We start from the raw sequence: 10164 nt of genomic DNA on the forward strand, positions 1-10164 counted from the left end.
GGGCCGCGTGTGTGGATGAAGCGGCCAGTATGAGTGAGGCACCGCGGGTGAGTGCCCCCGCGTGTGTGAGTGAGGCACGGAGTGTGGATGAGGCACCGCGGGTGAGTGCCCCCGCGAGTGTAAGTAGTATGGTTTGTGTGAGTGGTGAGGCACGCATGAGTGAACGGCCGAGTGCAAGGGAGACCGTGTGTGTGAGAGAGCGGTATGTGAGGGAGATGTCGGTTGGCATGCGGGAGCACGCAGCCGCGTCTCCCGATGTGAATGTAATGGAATTGAGTGTGAGCGTCGTAACACGCAGGTGTGCGTGGGTGGAATGGAGGCGACGACGGCGACATGACAGGAAAGAAAGCCGAGTAGCGGCTGTAGTTGTTTCGGGGACCGTGCCGGGTTCACCCAGCAGTGAGCACGAGGTCCGTGCTGTGCAACGCACGAGACCACCACGTGCTCGCTTGCGAGAGTGAAGTCCCGGTCCGGAAACGCACGCGGTGGATTTGCCGATCCCGCGGACGGACAAAGTTTAGGCAGGATTACGGATTTGGACCAGACGGGTTCTCCACGCGATCGTGTGTGTTAAGCTCCAACGGGCAAAGCACATGTGTTCGCGTGGGGAACCCCTCGAGACGTGGGGCTTGTGTTTTTTTTTTTTTTATGCGCACGGTGACGCCATGGCTGCACGTGGGGTTGGAATCCGGCAGGAGGGGTATCCCTGCCGGATGGTACCGTCCAAGGAGGGACGAGGAACACGTGCAGCTGCATGACGTCACGGGCTGGTGTAAAGTGCGCGAGTGCGCGAGTTGCCGCGCTGGTGCTGCGCATGGGAAAAAAAAAAAAACAAGCCTCACTTTCGGGTGCACAGGATTCCTGGGCAAGGGGTGGAAGACCCCCTTGACCCCGGGGCACAGGATGGAAACTAGTTAGGGGGAAGGGTTAGCTTAGTTAGACCGACTTCATGGGGCATGGGTAAGTCCTCATGGAGTCCGTGGAATGGATTAGGTAGAGGGATTTAGTGAGCTTTAGGTTGGGAAATAAAATGATTGATTTTGAGGACATGGACAGACTTGTGAATGTGTAGAGGGGACGTAGCTTAGCTACGTAGTGTTAAAAGGAACGTGCTATAGTTTAAGGGACGACGTGGGAGCACGAGTTAGTTAGGGGATGCAGTAAGAAGGATGGCAGAGTTCAGCGGTGAGTGTGTTGAAGAGTAGGAGAGTTGTGAGGTGAGTACTTGGTGAGTGAGTGAGGCCAGCGGGTCTGTGTGAGTGGAGCGAATGGGGACTGCATGGTGCGATGAGTGATTGGGGGGGGAGGAGTGACTCCCGCCCAAGGGACCCCGGGGTCAGTGTAGAGTGAGTTAGCTGGGTTAGTCAAATTGAAAAATGGAGGTCGTTTTGCTGTTGGTGGGAAAGTAGGCTCGAGACCCATTTGGAGGGGTGCAGGAGCCCTGTTGACGGGCTTGGGAGCGTGGCTGCGGAAGGTGAGTATCGCTGAGTGGGGACCCCGGGCACCAGGCGAGTCGGCCGTGGTAGGCCAAGGGCCCATGGGGGGCCGGGATAGCGTAGTGGGCACGGGTGCGCCTGCTTGGTGCGGGGGCCCGGGGCGCCATTAGCCGCGTGGGCAGTGTTGTGGGCACGGGTGACCCTCGGAAAGGGGCCCGGGAAGCCAGCCTGCCACGTGTGCGTTTCAGGGGAGGTGCCATGGGGGGCACTCCCCGGTGTTAGGGAGCTGGTAGGCTCGGAGGCAGTGTAGTGCCTGGGGGTGCCATCGTCGGAGAATCGGCAGAGGGTCGTGCCTGCCAAGGGGAGCCACGTGTCCCAGCCATGAGACCGTGTGAGGGCACGGAGAGAAAATTGGGGGGCGAGGCCTGAAATTGTGAGGACACCAACACAGGCGACGGGAATCTGGGTTTATAGAACCGATAGTTTAAGCGAGAGGCGCTTGTTGAAAGCCCCGGGGTAGTTTAACAGTTAAATGGATAGGGTAGAATAGGAAGTGTACCCCTCCGCACCATCCATCCCCTCGCTCTCGTTGTGGGCCGCTGGACCCACTTTGTGTTATAGATCGCTGAAGTCTGGGGAGGCCATCCTGAGGCTTGAATTGGGCCTCGACACAGGACGCTAGCTCTCCCTTATTCCCCTCCGGGAAGGGAACATAGGGGTTGGGAGTAGGCTAGGTGACAGGATAGGTTTGCCGAACAAGGACAATACAGGGGGTTAGGGGACGATTTATAGTGGGGAAGTAAAAATAAAAACAACAAAAAAATAAATTGGGGTTTGACAAATTAAGGGAGTGGGTATGTACAGTGACAGGCAAAGGCGATAGGTTGGGAGGGAGACAGGTAGGTAGGTCCGAGCCCACCTTCCAAGTGGCCAGCACCACCGCACTCCCTCCACCAACCTCCACTGAACGGCAAAGGCTGGCCAACTTCATCGGCTGGCCGTGTTTTGCTTCAAGGCGGAGGCCGGCCCACTTCATCTGCCGGCTGGCTGTTTTTCTTCAAGGCCTGTGCCGGCCCACTTCATCGGCAGCTGTTGTGTTGCTGCAAGGCCTGTGCCGGCCAGTTCATCTGCCGGCTGTGTTTGCCTGCAGCGGCCTTCTTCTGCAGGCTGTGTTTGCCTGCTGCCTTTGCCATGCCATGCCCACTGCCCCTGTTCACCAGCCCCGTTCAATTTTTGCTTTGCCCCCCCCTGTTCATTGCCATGTGCGCCAGGATCAGAAAGCAACAGTTGGCAAGCTGCAAGAACTGCCCTGTTGGCAGCTACAACACGGGCCTGCAGTGGCGGCCCGTGCACCGTGTTTGTGTCCATCCATCCATTCGTTGTGTTCATTGCGTGTGCCACTTGAGCTGGCACGGAGACTGCGTGTGAGCAGCCAGCCACGTTCCCTGTCACCGGCATTGTTTTGAGCCAGAGACTGCATGCGAGCAGCCTGGCTCCCTGTTAACTGCTTTCTTTTTGCAGAGCTCATTGATCCTGGGCCATGGTTTAGTGTAAAATTTGTAAGTTAAGGTTAAGATGTACTGTAAATATGAGTGCGCCCCCGGCATGTCTGTCCTAGCGCCGGCAATTTTATTTAAGTCGTCCGTGTGAGTGAGTTTGTTTAGGTAGTTACGCAGCCCTCAGGTTATTTATTTTGGGGACACGAATACCATGAATGTCGCACTCAGGGATCCGTAGGTAAAATGTACTAGGGGAAAACTACACATGATGGCACACGAGAATTTGACGACTCGGGACGAGTCTGTAAAAAGGGGAGGGGTAGTGTTGTGGTTACCAAATTCGCAAACCACCATTCAGGTCCCTTAGGTGAGATATCTCCGTAAGTATATGTGTAGTTAGGCCCAAACCCGTTGTCTAGTGGGAATACATGTCATTCATGCGTGCTGCGACTCTTCAGGATAGCCGTTTTTTTTACTATCTTTATTTTGGACCAACCGCCATGATTACCACCGCCAACCGCGTCTCAACAGTCATCACAACATCAACCACCCACCGCGGCGCCGCTTCACCACAACAGCCACGACCTTTCCCGTCACACCTCGCAACCGTCGCATCGCCACCGTTCTTGCGCCGCTTGTGGGTACCGGTATTGGACTCGTGCAGGGCGCGCGCCGAACAGCGTGTACAAAACCACGGACTTTCCGCTCCAAAAACGGATCAAAAACGACACACGCCCACTTTTGTTCCGTCCAATCGGTGAGCGAGGGGCGATTTGGCCCCGCCTCCAGGGCGTTGGAGGGCGGTCGCTATATGCAAATTCATGGATCAAAATGCATTCACGCCCACTTTTTCTCGGGCCAATGGGGAGCGAGGTGAAAGGTCGAAGGCAGGGGGTCGAAGGCGAAGCCACGGGGCTTATATAAGCGGCTGCGTTCGTCAGAAAAGTTGTCGTCGTGTGCGTTGGGGTTGTGTGTGCGTTGGAAGGAGTTCGCAGGAGGAAGAGTTTGGAGTTGGAGTCGGAGCGAAGAGGACGGAGCTGTGGAGAGGCGGCGGCGAGGGCAGACGAGGGGGTGCTCGCGTCGGTGCCGGGAGCTGCACACCAGGGAGGCCGACGGCGCGACCTGGTCGAGGTGGAGACGCTCGTTGCGGGACCCGAGACAGAGTAAAAATCCTCCTTTCCCCGAGCATCAGCAACCCCCTCCTTTTTCCCCCCCCCGCGCTGAGATAGTGCGACCAAGGGGGCCCCCTTCCCACCCCCTACCAGACACTGTCCGCGAGGCCCGCGGAGTTGGGGCACCATCGCCGCTCCGCGTCTCATCACCAGACGGGTAGGCCCGACCCGGTCTCGGCCTCAGGCCCGCCTCATCCTGGAGGGTGGTTCTCTTTTCTTTTGCTTTGGGAATGTGTGTTGTCGGCGCCGTCTGTGAAGTAAAATTGTATAAGTGTTGCCGTGTGCTCGCGTAATCGGTATTAGATCTGCATTGTCGCATTTGCTTTTTGTGTAAAATTGCATTGTGTTTCTTCTTCTTTTCTATGTGCTTTTGGTGGAATTGAATATGTGTGCTTTCCGTTCATCGCGAATAAATGTGCTTTGTGTTGAACTGTTTCCCACTTCGCTTCGTCATTTCTTTCATTGTATCCTCATCTTGCTTCACGTAAAGGGTTGGTCCTGGGCTAAGACGCCCGATAATTAATCGAACCGTCGAGGTCGACGAATAACACCGCTCGGTTATCCCGATAGTACGGAACGGGTCGCATAAGTGGCCCGTGTCCGAAGTCGACCTTCGGCGAGGTGCGATCGCCCGGTCTACCCTCCGTGTGGGTACTTAGGTAGGTCGAATTTGGCGAGCAACCCTATCCCACGCGGGGGCCGATTGGCTCGATCGCGGTGAGACCGAAAGGTCCACCCGTGACTGGTTCCCGGCGTTAGTCCGAGAGGGTCACGACTGGATTGTCCGTCCGGTGGGCGACGTGCCGCAATTCGAGTTACGTGGCCGTCAGCACGCCGGCGGGCGCGAATCCGCAACAATATATATACATATACATAGTGTCACAGGTTGTGACCACAGTGCCATCATTCTTGTTTTCTCTCTGCCAACAACCCACACACTTTTGCAATTTAATTTCCTCTATCGCATCTTTTGTTGATCACTTCTTGTTTCATTCAATGTTCTTCCTGTTTCTTTTTGGCTCGTTCTTGCATTCATGTTCTTATTCAGGGCTCGCTACTCCGTTTGCTTCCAGGATTGACATTTCATGCCACTTCCAACCCCATATGCTGTTTTCTCCTTTCAGTTTGGCTTATGCTTTTAGCATACATGTAGTAGGAACTGTTTGGAGCCTGGTGTTGGCGCAGTGGTTGGGGCAGCGGCTTGGGATCCAAGAGGTCCTGAGTTCAAGCCCCTTTGGGCCACTGAATTAATACACCAGGGGGTTGACTCAGCCTGTCATCCTTCTGAGGTCGGTGAAATGAGTACCAGTATACTGGGCCGGTGTATACCCCGGTTAAAATAGGTGTACCTTATCCTTGTGTCGTAAGAGGCGACCAGGGTTGCGTCAGGAAGCACATCCAGCGTAAAACATGTGCCAAATCACTATGCGGATCATACGGATGATCCGCTGTCGCGACCCCTCACGGGAGCAACCGAAAGAAGAAGAAGAAGTAGTAGGAACTGTTTGGAAGATTAAGAAGGTTGACGTCATTGTTTTAGTCCAACTAGCAATGTATTTCAAGAGACAAAGAGTAAGAACCTTGCCTGTTCAGAGAAGGGACTGCATTTAATGACAGAACAACACTGAAACCAGCTCTGCCAAATGGATTGAGTGCTGGTGATCCAGTTTCAAAAGTGGGGGAAAAAAATGTTCTGTCATATTTCAGAACATAAAATTTAATACAAATGCAGTTGTGCAAGAGGTCAAAACTCTGCTGCAATCGATATTTGACTTTTCTTTGCAGGTAACGAAATTGAAAAAGATCTCCATCGAGTCCATAATAGGAGGAGAAAAACAAAAGGTACAGAGGTTCAAGACTATGATGGCAAAAGCTGACAGTTTATGCAAATCCTGAGTACAGTTGGGATATCGCTGTTGTTGGGGAAATGTTCTTCTTTTTCAAGAAACCCTTGCTGTTTGTTTCACGGACATCAGTCATGTACTTTTGCCTACTATCATCATTTTTTTATTGTCAAACCTATAACCTAATGTTTTATCCTGTATTCCTTTGTCCCGCATTGGACTTTTTGTTTAATTCTCTCCAAGTCCAAGGTGACCTGTGAGATAACTGCAACTTTTGCTTTTAATGATGTAATTCGCTGTCCAGTTGGTGGACACGTAATTTTTGTGTTCTATTACCTACATGCTTATCAGACCCTCTCCACTCTCTCATTTGTGTGTGTATATTTATGTATATATATATATATATATATATATATATATATATATATATATATATATATATATATATATATATATATATATATATATATATATATATATATATCAGTGAAAAATTCATTGCTGGATAGAAGAAATAATTCTGTGGATGCTTTCGTCTTTTGTTTCTGAGCTCCTTGGTACCAAGTTAAATAAACTTTTCTCTGAAGTAAAGTACCTTCTGTTGTGGACAGTGAGTTACTCGATGTCTGTCGTACTTTGATTTGAGTAACAGGATTTACATTCGAGTCAGCTAAAACATTAAGAATAAAAATTCCACAACAGCTACAGAATTCTACAACGATCACAACAAGAAACTGAATTCCACAACGATCACAACAAGGTCATTAATTCGTCAACACTGTTCTGTACAAAACACAGCAAATGGTGCTTTGTGCTGCGGTAAGGCGGTGATGGTGAATATCGTCCAGCGGAAATGTGAAAAAGCATGTTCTGGTGTCATTAAGAAGTTTTTTTTTTGGTTGATTCATCATCTCTGAGCTATCCTGAATCGGAATCAGCCAGGTGCCAGACTCTCACCCTTGAGGAATTTTTTTTCGAGACAAAAAATAAAATGGCCGCCACCGACTTTCGAAAAATTCTGTTTTGGGCTGTATTTTCTCTTCTAATGCACTTACAAACACAATCTTGGTGTCTACTTCCATATTTTCATGGTCAAGGAATCCGATAATGATAAAATTGGAAGTGTATATATCAGACCTGTCTCATATTTTCAAATTTGCCACCATTTTAATATGAAAAATGGTTATTTTGCAGTTCCACTGATCACTTCGAAGAAGAACTTGAATTTGATGAACCCTCAAATATTAATACTTCACACAATAATCATCAATGACAGCTGAAGTAACTTACTTGCAATGATCAATGAATTGATGATTATATTGGAATACGATTTTTACACAAATATATCTGCATACATGTGGATAGTTGACTATGACTTTGGGTTATGTCTTTAAGGAAGTATGTACATGTACATGATTTTGAAATTTCCTTTTATTTTTCGGCAAACAAATAATAACTTTGTTAAGGATGCAATGTTCTACATTATGTTCCATCTTCGTCATCGTGATTAGCAGCTACTGCCCTTGTCTGTTTGTAACAACAGTCTGATCCAGCATTACAACTGCAAAACATCGAACATGACATCTGTGCTGCCACACAACCACACCTCCCGGTGGAACATGGCCGGCTGGTGGAGCATCCACACTTGATCAGCTGCAGAATGGTGACTGGTGCAGCAGACACATCAGGTGGAAGTGTGGTTGGACACAACGTCGCACCGTCCTCACCTTCTTGCCATCCATACTTGATGGGATCCAAGTTCGGAGGGTCTGACTGAGTGGCCGATTTCTATATAATGACTTGATGATGAGCGTGATGCACATGTTGAACAAAGGCATCATGCGATGGGGGCAATGACTTCAATTTCGGAGCAGAGGTAATCTTGGAGATAGACTTCATATGGAAGTCTAAGATTAGTTCGAAGTTAGATGGAGGCCATCTTAGACTTCCACAACTGATACCGGTGTGTGGACATATCACCTTCGACTTTGGAACCATAACAGGCATCAATGAAGGTAGTTGCCTCAGATATCATCTTTTCCTTGTCTGCTTCCAGCTGACCAAGTAAGGTGGGATGATGTCCGCCCATTAGTACCTTCAGCACTGTGGCCTTTCTAATGGCAAACAAATACGACACAGTATCGCATCCGGTCAGAGCATGTACAGCAGGCAGATATTTGGCGATGCTTTTGTGTTTCAGTGCTGTTTGGCGAATGTTTACGTTCGCCCTCCCAGCACACGGACTCTCCATGCTGACATCCACAGTCATCTTTTCCTCGAGGTAGAAATGAATCAACAGGAAAAAGACATCTGTATCGTCGCAGATCACTTTGATGTGTGAGTCACCACTGACACCTGACACAATTCTAACTAAGTGCTGGATGATGATGACATCTGCTTCTTCTTGGTGTGTTTTCAGATTCTGTCTCTGGAGAGTGGAATTGTTCCATACTTGTACTGGTGTAGGATCTTTTCTGGTGATCACCAGTTTGGTGTGGTTGTCAAGAATGTGGGTCATCAGATACTGACAGATCAAATATATCAGTTGTACTTTGTTGTGTGCTCGATTTAGGACCACTTTTTGTGCTGGAAGTGTTGTGTTTAAGTTGAGTTGATGTTTTCGACTTGAATCATGACCTGCACGACTGGATCTCGTCATTTGTTTTGTGCTGATTTTGATGTCCCTGTCGAAAATCAGGTATACGTCACAACCCTCCAGGTGGTATTTGATGGTTCCCATGAAGTTGATCACATAATCGTCAACTGTTCCATTTGTGGGCCAATGCACAGTCCATAACATGGCGCATCCATCGATGATGACAGCATCTGGAAACCTTGGATTCGAGTTGATTGCTCAAATTGGAGTTTCGTCTTCAGGATTGCTTTCGACTGAGCCCCCATCGCACCACTCTCATCAAACAAGGAGGCTGGGACAGGGGACAGTTCGAAAGAGAGGACATCCTTGATATCAATATCCCTGTATTGTTAGAGACATATAGTCCAGGCATTATATAACAAATAAAGACTGAACCTCACAAATTGCAACAGAAAATCTGATGACTGTTCATTACTCATAAATGTGTCCTCCTCTATAACATATAAAAAGTCCGAATGAATCCAAGTGGTGGAAATATATATTTTTTAATAAATTAAAATTATTTTAAATTTTTTTTTATTTATTTCCAAAATGTTTCTTCACCGTACTCTGATACCACTTTTTGCGACTTTATAATGGGATATTTAGCAACGCTCTAACTATATATGTAATACTAAACACATTTCCATCAGAAGATGGTCTGGTTTTATGATTGAGATGACCCGTGCTTTCAGATAAGACTTCAAAATGATTTAAGTCCATTTATTATGGCCTGACATATATATATACTTGAATAGTGCATGCACTGATGTTCAACACAACTAATAATGTGTCATGATAAAAAGTCATGTGCTTCTGAAGACATTATTTTAAAATAACAGCACTATTATACGATATAAGGCAACATAATATTTTAGGTTGTCTGGTGACTCAACCACTGGTTTCATCATCGTCATCGTCATTGTCATCACATTCAGTCTGAAATAAATTTGCACACCCTGATCCTTTGCAGTTGCTGCATGCAACAGAGCACTCAATGTCGTGCTTCTTGCGTTTATTGAATTTCTTGAGGGCGGCTCCTTTACCAATGCCATACAGGCAGGATGTAGTATCACACCTTCGGCTGCTGCAAACTGTCTTTCAGCTGCATCTTATGACCTGCAGGAGTTCCTGGGGAGCTGGTGGTAAGTCAGTTTGGACAGGGTTGAGCCCCCATCACTTTCTTTCCATCCCCAGTCTGGCGGCAGGAGTTCATCCACGGTTCCCTTCGACTGCTGCACCTGGTTGTACACGCGGAGACTGTGGTACTTTGCTGTTGCAGAGGAAGGTGGTAGGCTCTGTGGCTGTACATAAGTTCAAGTAGCCACCTTCTCACATAAGTGCTTGTGTCATCGTGAGTTGAGTCCCTCCCCAGGCTTACCATTGTACAGGCAGACCAAAGCATTCGCTCCTGCTGTCACAACATCTGCTGTGGAAGCTGACGGTGTGTCAAACACTGAAGCTTGCTCACGGAAGTCATCACTGGTTGTGAATTTCTTGAGGGCGGCTCCTTTACCAATGCCATACAGGCGGGATGTAGTATCACACCCAAGGATCGCTTGGATGAAGAGAATGTGA

General features: G+C 48.6%; 1 protein-coding gene across 7 annotated transcripts in view; it reads left to right on the forward strand.

The window, feature by feature from the left end:
• LOC147027283 (uncharacterized) overlaps nt 1-6356 on the forward strand; it is a 171395-nt gene extending 165039 nt beyond the window's left edge. For 2 of the 7 annotated variants that reach the window (XM_085883546.1, XM_085883547.1), the window contains one exon: nt 5893-6354. The gene's annotated coding sequence lies outside the window, so the exon portion shown is untranslated. Of the gene's footprint in view, nt 1-5892 lie in introns of all 7 variants that reach the window. The other 5 variants (XR_015058771.1, XR_015058770.1, XR_015058769.1 and 2 more) reach the window with 5 other exon arrangements.
• The last annotated feature ends 3808 nt before the right edge of the window (nt 6357-10164 follow it).

This window comes from Eptatretus burgeri, chromosome 5, assembly GCF_056783735.1.
Source record: "Eptatretus burgeri isolate ZD-2024b chromosome 5, Ebu_testis_v1, whole genome shotgun sequence".
NCBI classification, from domain to species: Eukaryota; Metazoa; Chordata; class Myxini; order Myxiniformes; family Myxinidae; genus Eptatretus; species Eptatretus burgeri.